This window comes from Dama dama, chromosome X (assembly GCF_033118175.1).
Source record: "Dama dama isolate Ldn47 chromosome X, ASM3311817v1, whole genome shotgun sequence".
Lineage (NCBI taxonomy): Eukaryota > Metazoa > Chordata > Mammalia > Artiodactyla > Cervidae > Dama > Dama dama.
Window position 1 is genome coordinate 123,100,850 of NC_083714.1, and position 12,641 is coordinate 123,113,490.

A 12,641-nucleotide genomic window follows, 5' to 3' on the forward strand; every position below is an offset into this window, starting at 1 on the left:
GACTTAAATGCAATATTCAAAAAACAAAGATCATGGCATCTGGTCCCATCACTTCATAGCAAATAGATGGGGAAATGTGGAAACAGTGACAGATTTTATTTTCTTGGGCTCTGAAATCACTGTGCATGGTGACTGCAGCCATGAAATTAAAGACGTTTGCTCCTTGGAAGGAAAGCTATGACAAACCTAGACAGCGTATTAAAAAGCAGAGACATCACTTTGCTGACAAAGGTCCATATAGTCAAAGCTATGGCTTTTCCAGTAGTCATGTATGCATGTGAGTGTTGGACCATAAAGAAGGCTGAACACTGAAAAACTAACACTTTTGAACTGTGGTGTTTGAGAGTCCCTTGGACAGAAAGGAGATCCAACCAGTCAATCATAAAGGAAATCAACCCTGAATATTCATGGGGAGGACTGATGCTGAAGCTGAAGCTCCAATAATTTGGCCACCTGATGCAAAGAGCCAATTCACTGGAAAAGACCCTGATGCTGGGGAAGATTGAGGGCAGGGGGAGAAGGGAGTGACAGATGAGACGGTTGGATGGCATCATTGACTCAATGGACATGAGTTTGAGCAAACTCCAGGAGGTAGTGAAGGACAGGGAAGCCTGGTGGGCTACAGTCCATGGGGTCACAAAAAGTCAGACAGGACTTAGCAAATGAACAACAACAACAGCAGTGGTAAAGAATTCACCTGCCAAGGCAGGAGATGCAGGTTTGATCCCTGGGTCGAGAAGATCCCCTGGAGAAGGGAATGGCTACCCACTTCAGTCTTTTTGCCCAGAGAATTCCATGAACAGAGGGGCCTGGTAGGCTACAGTCCTTGGGGTCACCAAGATTTGGACATGACTGAGAGACTAACACTTTCACTACTTTTCTTTCACTTTATTTTATTTTTTAAATTAATTTATTTACTCAACTTTGTTTTTTTTCCCCAATTATTTTTATTAGTTGGAGGCTAATTACTTTACAATATTGTAGTGGTTTTTGCCATACATTGACATGAATCAGCCATGGATTTACATGTATTCCCCATCTTGAACCCCCTCCCACCTCCCTCCCTATCCCATCCCTCTGGGTCATCCCAGTGCACCAGCCCTGAGCACTTGTCTCATGCATCCAACCTGGACTGGAGATCTGTTTCACACTTGATAGTATACATGTTTCGATGATGTTCTCTCAGATCATCCCACCCTTACCTTCTCCCATAGAGTCCAAAAGTCTGTTCTAAATATCTGTGTTTCTTTTTCTGTCTTGCATATAGGGTTATCGTTACCATCTTTCTAAATTCCATATATATGCGTTAGTATACTGTATTGGTGTTTTTCTTTCTGGCTTACTTCACTCTGTATAATGGGCTCCAGTTTATCCATCTCATTAGAACTGATTCAAATGTATTCTTTTTAATGGCTGAGTAATATTCCATTGTGTATATGTACCACAGCTTTCTTATCCATTCGTCTGCTGATGGGCATCTAGGTTGCTTCCATGTCCTGACTATTATTTCACTTTAAATAGAGGCATAGGTGCATAAGAAAATACAACGACTTGTAAGTAAAAATGTCTTAGTTCAAATCCAAGCCCTGAAATTTACAAGTATGTAAACATGAGCAACTGATTAAAAATCTTCAAACCTCAGTTTTCCCTATCTGCAAAATGGGATAATCCCAACTTCAAAAGTTCTTGTAGCAATTAATCAAAATTTTATATATTTTAATAAGTTTATACATGATACATATGCACAATACAAATATACATTATAATATTTTATTATGATTAGCATTTCATTTAGTATTTCTCTTCATACTTCTTCATTCTTTTTTTCCTTTTAATACCATAGATTTATGCAAAACTTCATGGACAGAGGAGCCTGGTGGGCTACCGAGTCTGCACCTTTGTGGAATACCCGAGAACCTGAACCTGGGTGGCTTAGACCTGGGAAGTGCATGCAACCCAGGGCCCGCTCCCTGCAGAGCAACCTGGAGCCTGAGCAGTGTAGACTGGGAAAGCACACACGCTGTGAACGGGGGTAAACCCAGTGTGGCCGAGACACTGCGAACGCTCTCCACATACGCCAGTGATATTTGTTCGCAGTGTTCCTTCCTCCCCACAGCACGACTGAACAAATGAACCTAAATAAGAGACCACCTTCACCCCCTTGTGTTAGGGCAGAAATTAGACACTGAAGAGACCTGCAAGCAGAAGAAGCCAAATAGACAGAGGGAACCGCTTTGGAAGTGACAGGTGCAACAGATTAAAATCCCTGTAGTTAACAATGACTACACTGTAAGGGGCCTATAGATCTTGAGAAGTATAAGCTGGAACAAGGAACTATCTGAAACTGAACTGACCCCACACTGCCCACAACAGCTCCAGAGAAATTCCTAGATATATTTTTACTATTATAATTTTTTAAAATTAAAAATTTTTTTAAGTCCTCTATTAAATTTCATTTTTATAACCTACTATTACCTTGCAAAAAAAGACCCTTTTTTAAAGCAAACTTCATATATATTTCTTATACTTTTGTGATTTTTTTTTAATATTGTATTTTTAGAGTCTAACCTCTACTCTAGATTTTTAATCTTTGCTTTTTGGTATTTGTTGTCAATTTTGTACCTTTAAGAATCCAATCTTCAGTACCCATTTTTACTTAGGAGTGTGATCACTGGCTTGATTACTCTCTCCCCCTTTTGACTCTCCTTTTTCTCCCCCAGGTCACCTCTATCTCCTCCCTCCCCCTTCTCTTCTCTACCCAACTCTGTGAATCTCTGTGTCTGTTCTGAGCTGTGGAGAACACTTAGGGAATATAGTATTGCCTGGATCTATCTATCTCCTTTTGATTCCCACTTTTCTTCTCCTGCTCACCTCTATCTCCTTCCTCCTTAACACACAGAAATCCCTTGCACTCCTATACACTAACAATAAGAAAAGAGAAAGAGAAATTAAGGAAACAATTCCAGTCACCATTGCAACGAAGAGAATAAAATACTTAGGAATATATCTACCTAAAGAAACAAAAGACCTATAGATAGAAAACTATAAAACACTGATGAAAAAAATCAAAGAGGACACAAATAGATGGAGAAATACACCATGCTCATGGATTGGAAGAATCAATATATTGAAAATGACCAGTCTACCCAAGTCAACCTATAGATTCAATGCAATCCCTATCAAGCTATCAACAGTATTTTTCACAGAACTAGAACAAATAAATTCACAATTTGTATGGAAATACAAAAAACCTCGAACAGCCAAAGCAAACTTGAGAAAGAAGAATGGAACTGGAGGAATCAACCTGCCTGACTTCAGGCTATACTACAAAGCTACAGTCATCAAGACAGTATGGTACTGGCACAAAGACAGAAATATAGAGCAATGGAACAAAATAGAAAGCCCAGAGATAAATCCATGCACCTACTGACACCTTATCTTTGACAAAGGAGGCAAGAATATACAATGGAGAAAAGACAATCTCTTTAACAAGTGGTGCTGGGAAAACTGGTCAACCACTTGTACAAGAATGAAACTAGAACACTTTCTAACACCATACACAAAAATAAACTGGATTCAAATAAAATTTGAATAAAATTTGAATAAAATTTAATAAAATTAAAATAAATTTAATTCAAAATGGATTAAAGATCTAAACATAAAACCAGAAACTATAAAACTCCTAGAGGAAACTATACAACTCCTAGAAGCAAAACACTCTCCGACATAAATCACAGCAGGATCCTCTATGACCCACCTCCCAGAGTAATGGAAATAAAAGCAAAAATAAACAAGTGGAACCTAATTAAACTTAAAAGCTTTTGCACAACAAAGGAAACTATAAGTAAAGTGAAAAGACAGCCTTCAGAATGGGAGAAAATAATAACAAACAAAGCAACTGACAAAATTAATCTCAAAAATATACAAGCAACTCCTGCAGCTCAAGTCCAGAAAAATAAACGTCCCAATCAAAAAATGGGCCAAAGATCTAAACAGACATTTCTCCAAAGAAGAAATACAGATGGCTAACAAACACATGAAAAGATGCTCAACATCACTCATTATCAGAGAAATGCAAATCAAAACCACAATGAGGTACCATCTCATGCCAGTCAGAATGGCTGCTATCCAAAAGTCTACAAGAAATAAATGCTGGAGAGGGTGTGGAGAAAAAGGAACTCTCTTACACTGTTGGTGGGAATGCAAACTACTACAGCCACTATGGAGAACAGTGTGGAGATTCCTTAAAAAACTAGAAATAGATCTGCCATATGACCCAGCAATCCCACTGCTGAGCATACACACCAAGAAACACAGAATTGAAAGAGACACATGTACCCCAATGTTCATTGCAACACTGTTTATAATAGCCAGGACATGGAAGCAACCTAGATATCCATTGGCAGATGAATGGATAAGAAAACTGTGGTACATATATACAATGGAATATTACTGAACCATTAAAAAGAACACATTTGAATCAGTTCTAATGAGGTGGATGAAACTGGAGCCTATTATACAGAGTGAAGTAAGTCAGAAAGAAAAGCACCAATACAGTATACTAACACATATATATGGAATTTAGAAAGATGGTAATGAATACCCTATATGTGAGACAGCAAAAGAGACACAGATGTTTAGAACAGTCTTTTGGACTCTGTGGGAGAAGGTGAGGGTGGGATGATCTGAGAGAATAGCATTGAAACATGTATATTATCACATGTGAAATGGATTGCCAGCCCAGGTTCAATGCATGAGACAGGGTGCTCAGGGCTGGGGCACTGGGATGACCCTGAGAGATGGGATGGGGAGGGAGGTGGGAGGGGGATTCAGGATGGGGAACACATGTATATCCATGGCTGATTCATGTTGATGTATGGCAAACACCACTACAATATTGTAAAGTAATTAGCCTCCAGTTAAAATAAATTAAAAAAAAAAAAAAATCTTCAAACCTCAGTTTTCCCTATCTGCAAAATGGGATAATCCCAACTTCAAAAGTTCTTATAGCAATTAATCAAAATTTCATATTTTAACAAATTTATACATGATATATATGTACAATATAAATATGTAATATTTTATTATGATTAGTATTTCATTTAGCACTTCTCTTCATACTTCTTCATTCTTTTTTCCTCGTGCACCCTGGCGCGGAGGTTTAAAGATCCCTGGGGGCGGGGGGCAGGGTCATGCATCCACCTTGGGGTCGGGGCACTCGGGCCTGTGGGGAGTCAGGAGGTGCCTCCCGTCTCCCCTTGACTCCACAATCCCCCGAGGGGGCGGGGTGGCACGTGGCGTGGTGTGCCATGGTCACTGCCGCTGCGGCCATCGGTAGGGGCTACCCAGTGGTCGTCATGTGGGCCATGGCTGTGTGCGGTGCGTGCCGTACCCCCTGCGTCCCTGGGGGAGGGTGGGAATCCCCCGGACTCCTGTGGGGTGTCTGAGCCCGCCCTGGTGGGTTGGCACTGGATGCCCCATGGTGTGAAATGGGCTTCCCTGGTGGCTCAGATGGCAAAGAATCCGCCAGCAATGCCGGAGACCTGGGTTCAATCCCTGGGTTGGGAAGATTCCCTAGAGGAGGGAAAGGCTACCCACTCCAGTATTCTGGCCTGGAGAATTCCATGGATTATACAGTCCATGGGGTCGCAAAGAGTCAGACACAACTTTAATACCATATATTTATGCAAAAGTTCATGGACAGAGGAGCCTGGTGGGCTAAAATCCATGGGGTTGCAAAGAGTTGGACACGACTGAGTGACTAATACATTATTGTTTTTAAAGCCTATCCATAGATGAGTAACTCCTTGAAGCAAGCTATTGTCTAGTTTTATGAATGAAAATAAAGGTTCCCAGGACATCAAGTAACTTCTCTCAGATCAAGGTGTAAAACAAAATATTCTGATTCATAGTCTAGTGCCCTTTAATTTTATTGTCTCTCTGTAGCTTTTTTTCTCCTCACATGTATGACATCGTCTCCACTCCTATGAGGCCAAGGCCTTTGATGGCAGAACCATCCATTGAGCATCAGTGTGGTTAAATCAATGCTTGAGTTTGGCAGTATGCTTAATAGTTTCTGCCATAAATTGCCAGAGTAATTTCTGCTCCACTTATCTTGTGGAGAAATTATGAGGATGCATAGAGAATATAAACATGCATGTGTATTTTTGTAACCTCTTAAATGCTACACAAATACAGGGCATCTCCCACATGACTGGCATTCAATCACTTCTCCCTGACTGCATTATATGGTTTATAGTTAGGATTGGAGAGATGAGAGTGGCATCACATTATCTTTATATCTTTGTTTTGGTGTTAAGAAATAGATAACAGTTTTCAACTTTTATCTATCCTCTTTTGAAATATTAAATTCTAACCTCAGAACAATGCCCATGTGACCCAAATCACAAAATAAACATTAAGGAAAAAAAGGCAAAGAATGGTCTCTTGTATTGCTGGGCTCAAGACATCTCTGCTCTGTCATCAGACATTTCACACCTGCAGTGTGTCACTTCGGACAGTTAGGTGTGGTTTTACACAGACACATGTGTTATCCTTCCAGGTAAATTCTAAACTTCTTGAGGATACAACAGTGTTATTTTTTCCCCCATTTCTATTGCTCCCATCACCCAGTATAATGCCTTGCAATTGCTAAGGAATACATTTTATTAGTATTGCTATTGCTTTTGATTTTTTTCTACTTGGTAATTCCTCATGGGGAAGTTGAACTAAACTTTGTTTATGTCTCAAAGCCTAGAAATTGGCTTTCTGTCTCTATGTTTCTTCTTTTGCCAAATGTCTCAGCCATTCATTAGGTCTAGCATCCTCATGCTGCCCTATAAGGACTATACCATCTACTAGGGCTTCCCTGGTGCTTCAGTGGCTATGACGTCACACTCCCAATGAAGGGGGCCTGGGTTCGATTCTTGGTCATGCCAGAACTGAGATCCGGTGCAGCCAAATAAATGGATAAATTTTTTTTAAAGTCTCCTTAAAAAAAAAAAAAGGACTATACCATCTACCTTTAGTTCTGTCGATGCAGTCCCTCTTGGGAAAATGACAATGGTAGGGACAGAGATCTATTTGAATCAGAGAAGGACAAGAAGCCATCTGACTGCTTCCTGAATCTTGCCACATAGGTAGACACCGACTTCCCTCATGCCTAAGTCTAACTCTTCTTGTCACAGTTCATAAGCAGTGGATGCTGTTTGCACTTATTTATCTCTGAGAACTTCACCCAGACAAAAATGTGCTCATATCATCCATGAAGCTGATGATCTGCCCAATAAGGTGGGCATGGAATTTCCCACTGTCCCCAAGCAAAACTAGAGAGAGGATTTTGCAGCTGCAGCTTGGGTATAGATAACTGGCAACTCCCAGAGCATCACTGATGAAAGAATTCTTATCGTTCCATCTGTGGGTAACTACATTCCAATCTCACATTTCACATTTTGGAGCTTCAGGTTCATCACCTATGAAAAAGTGAGAGTGAGAACTATTCTTCCTGCTTGAGACAGAGGGTCAGATAAGATAATGTGTGATGAAGCCCTAGAGTAACACAGAGCACCTCCTCCACCTCTGATGATGGATATCAGATTGGACCTAGAAAGAGTTTCCTAAAATATTTCCCTCTCTAATGCTGCCTTTCAATCTTTAGTCCACAGGGGGCATGAAACGGAATCAGATAGGAAAGATACAATATATTTCCAGTTGTAAAGATCTCTTGTCCACAAGATACAGCGTCTGTCTAGATTATGGGTTTCTCTACAATCCCAGGAGCAGTCTTCCACATTATAGTTGGATCCACTTCATTACCCAGTTATTTTGTCCCTTCCCAGGCTGTTAGTCAAATCACACTGCTGCCTAGCAAGTTTCTGATTAATTTGGATTTCATTAATTGCCCTGCAGTCACGTGGAATGGACTGAAATGTTTAAAGTATCTTGTGCTGCAGTTTTCGCAGAATCTCTTGCAATGACACTGCAATTGCTTCCCTGAAAATGAGCGTTTCCATAGGAAGAACAGCCAGGAACTATATTTTAATTCTTCCTCCTACAATCATTCTTTCAGAGAAATATTTTTCATCGAGGTTATCAGAGGTGTTAAACGAAATAAAGCTATTTGAAAAAGTCAAGGAATCAGGCTCATGTTGCTGCTCCAGTGACATGACTGGGAAGGAATAAGGAGCCAGTAGATCGGATTCAACAGAATAAGAAAATAAATGCTAAGGCTCAAGCCCTAAACCTACAAACCTACAAACCTCTGATGACTATCTTCCAAGAAGCAACACTGCCACCTGGCTGTGTAAAACCAAGAAATGATGCTGGTGTTTTCCTTTTCTACCCAAATCCTCCAGACACTGAATCTACTTCAGGATTCTCTAAGTAGGACTGTGGAAGATTCCTACACTAACCCCAAGAACCCAAAGTGCTAGAGCAAAAACCAGAATGGGATCATTGGAAAATATCTCAAGGACTATGTAATTTTCAGTTTTTCAATTCAGTCTCTCAGTCGTATCACACTTTGCAACCCTATGGGCTGTAGCACGCGAGGCTTCCCTGTCCATCACCAACTCCTGAAACTTGCTCAAATTCATGTCCATCAAGTTGGTGATGCCATCCAACCATCTCATCCTCTGTCCCATTTAAAATTCAAGTAGACACGTGGTCAGTGAGTAGACACTTGGAAGGATATAATGGAGGTGGATTTTTGACTAAGTAGATTTAAGGACACAAGAAAAAACATAAATATTTTGTTTCCAGATAAAAAAAGAACTACAAAAGAAAAAAAATAAAATCCATGAAATCAAAACTCAAAATTGAATCAAAATGTTAGTGCTGTAATATAAGCCTCAAACGTTGAGAAAGGGGCTTCCCTGGTGGTCTAGTGGTTGAGAATCCGCCTGACAATGTAGAGGACAGGGGTTCAATCCCTGGTCTGGGAGGATCCCATATGCCGCAAGACAACTAAGCCTGTGTGCCACTACTGACCTGCACTCTAGAAACCACGTACACAACTACTGAAGCTGCACACCTAGAACCTGTGCCCTGCAACAAGAGAAGCCACTGCCATGAGAAGCTTGCGCACTGCAACAAAGAGTAGCCCTCGTTCACCACAACTAGGGAAAAGTCCATGCTCAGCAGTGAAGACCCAGTGTAGTCATAAATAAGTAAATACATAAATCTTTAAAAAAAAATTGAGGAAGAAAAGATTGGAAAGGGTACATAAAAGCAAATACAGGGAAATCATTAACCACAAGACTAATGAAGAAATCAAAGAGAGATGATGGTGAGGGCAGTTTAGTGAAATTTAAGAGAACTGGGAAGATTTTAAATAACATTTAACAATAGAATCAACAGATCTTGATTCTTGGTTATAGTTTGGGGAATAATGAGGAAGAGGGATGATGCCTAGGTTAGTGAAATTAGCAACAGGGTAGATAGTAGGGCCACTTACTGAAATGAGCCCAAAGGACACAGTGGTTTGTGAGGGAGCCCATAAGTTGTTTTGACATATTGGGTTTCAAGAGCCTACAGTGATTCGAGGAGACTGTTCTTTGAAAATCTGTCTAAAAGATCTTAAAAATGATCAGTTTAAAATTAGTTAAGGTCAGTTTTCAGCAATGGGTAGAAGTGAATTATTTTCCTGTAGCTCATTGAAAGGACAATGCATCATCTTCTGACCCAAGGCTAAGGGTGGCCGCTGGAAGAGATTGAGAAGGATGGACAGACATCTAGGAACTGTCTGGGAAATGCCAAAGAAATAGTTTGTCAGAAACCAATTAGGAGATTGTGAGAAAAAGAAACTAGTATTTATTAAGCTGTTGCTATCACCAACTCTATGGACATGAGTTTGAGTAAGTTTTGGGAGTTGGTGATGGATAGGAAAGACTGGCGTGCTGCAGTCCATGGGGTCACAAAGAGTCGGACACAACAGAGTGACTGAACTGACTGACTTTCTGTATCCGTCAGGTTAGTATTTGTTACAGTGTTGTAACAAACATTCCCCAAATAGTAGAGGCTTCAAACTGATTTTTTTCCCTCACACTATATGTATTCAAAGCAGACTAGCAGGAAGGTCCTGCTCACGGGAATTACTGATGGATTCCTGCTAACAGCAGTTCCAATACTGTTGCTTTCTCAATTAATATCTATTTCTATGATTGCTAAACCGGGGGAAGTTATGGCTTGAGACTTGAGCACTGACAACTAAATGCCTCTTCATGTAGGTGACACATAGCCATATTTCATCTGAACAAAGCAAGTCACAGGGCAAAATCTAACTTTAAAAGGAGAAGGAAAGTGAACTTTTTCTATTTGCATAAAGTAGAGAAAATGAACAGGAAATATAAGAGATGCCAGTTCGATCCTGGTTGGGAAGATCCCCTGGACGAGGGCATCACAACCCACTCCAGTATTCTTGCCTTTAGAATCCCCATGGACAGAGGAGCCTGGTGGGCTACAGTCCATGGGATCACAGAGTCAGTCATGACTGAAACAACTGAGCACACAGCACAGAGAAAATGAATACTGGCAAATCTACCATATTCAATTTCCCCATTGGATTATAAGAGTATGTATGTTTTGTTCACCTTGGTATCCACTAGTATACTGACTGGCATGTAGGAGGTACCTCCAAACTATTTATTAGATGAAATGAAAGTGCCAAAGCTGGTACACAGATTCCAGACTGTCTCCAGAGATGATGTGCTTTCCATTCTACCATGCAGAGCCACAGATAAACACTGTAGTGTTTTTATTTCTATAAATTCCCTAGTGAATAGTTGCCTCCCAATGCTACTTTGGGGCTTTTAAACCGTTACTCCCCAAAGTATGTATGTTCATTACTATGTGATGATAGAAACATCCATTTTCATTCGCTTTGAATTTGTTCTAATTTAACAGGTCATCTGAGATGATATTTTCAGGATAATAAGCTGAATATAAATGATGCAAGATATTAGAATTAAGATAACTAAATGAGAAGAAATGTGACATAGAGACAGCAAAGGCCACAAAAGAAAAAATGCTATTTTGTCAGGGTTTCAGACAGAGCTCAGAGGCCAAGTTGGTCGGTTTGCTACTTAATTAGGCTAACAAAGTCTAGTAAGTGAGAAAATGATGTTGTCTTTTATAATTATTATCAAATATTTATTTTTAGCATCAATTTTATGTCATACATTTTGGGCCACTGGCAGTATGATCTTCCAAGTGCAGAATTCTCTCTCGAATTTGTTTAGTGAATGGCAAGTAGTTCATTATAACCAGATGGTGTGTGGGTTCAGAGTTGTGGAAAGGCGCCTAGCCTAGGGTCAGGAGAACAGCAGTCTTACATGACATGCAAAGGAACATATACATTGTCCTGATTCACAGTGATTTTAAGCATTAGAGTCACAATCTAACTTGTGCTGTATAAAGATGATTCTGACATGTGTCTGAAATATGCATTGAATGGAGGCAAAGATGGAATCATAGATAATAGCTGAAGGTATTCTCTAATGTGGGGGAGAAATTAAGAGATACAAATTGAGGCATTAGCAGTGGAATGTGGAGGATGGGATGAATTTGGCCAATATTATCAGGTTGTGGTAGGTTGAATAATTGATCGCAATAGTCACTAAGTCGTGTCCGACTCTTTGGCGACCCCATGGGCTGTAGCCCACCAGGTTCCTCTGTCCATGGAATTCTCCAGGCAAGAATACTGGAGTAGGTTGTTATTTCCATCTCCAGGGGATCTTCCCAACCCAGGGATTGAACTTGCATCTTCTGCTTGGCAGGCATATTGTTTACCACTGAGCCATCTGGGAAGACCTTAATTCTCTACTTCCCCCAAATAACTACATATATACATCCATCCTATGGCTTTGTGTTGGGCACTGTGTACTTAGGTACCACTTTGACATTAGGCTTGGCATGTGACTTGCTTTGGCCAATATAATATTACTGAATATTATATAAGCAGAGCCTTGATATAGATTGCATTGGCCAAAAAGTTTGTTCAGGTTTTTCTGTAAGATGTTATGAAAAACCCAAATGAACTTTTTTGCCAAGGCAATACTTGCTGTTTTTGGCTTGACCCTTCTGGGCTCCAGTGATCTGCCATGAGAAAAACTACCTGTTGGGTGTGGCTGTCCCTTCATCCTGGAACTCAGAATAAACACACTGGGGAAGACCTCAATCAAATCTGCAGATCCCAGCCTGAAGCATAGTTGTCCCCAAACCCCACAGACCTGTGCTTCCGAGAATATGTTTATTGTTGGATGCCAATACATTTTGGGATGGTTTACTGTGCAGCATTAGTTTGGTGGTAGATTACCACAACATCTGTATTAATAGATATGTGAGATCTCAGTGAAAGACTAAAAGTCTGAAGGAGATGGAGAGGATTACTGGTGATTGCCAGCTTTCTGGAATGGGTAACATAGTGTGGTGGTGGGATTCTCATAGGTAAAAGAAAAGAGAAGAGGAGGAACTGGTTGGTGAAGATAAGATTGTGAGTCTAGACTTGGGGACAGATTTCATTTTAAGTATCTGACAGACATCTAAATCAATATGTCTTACAGGATTCTACCTAGAACATCTCAGTCGAGGAGATAATTATGCAAAGCATTTAAGCAACCAACGTCCCAGTATTACAGGACTAG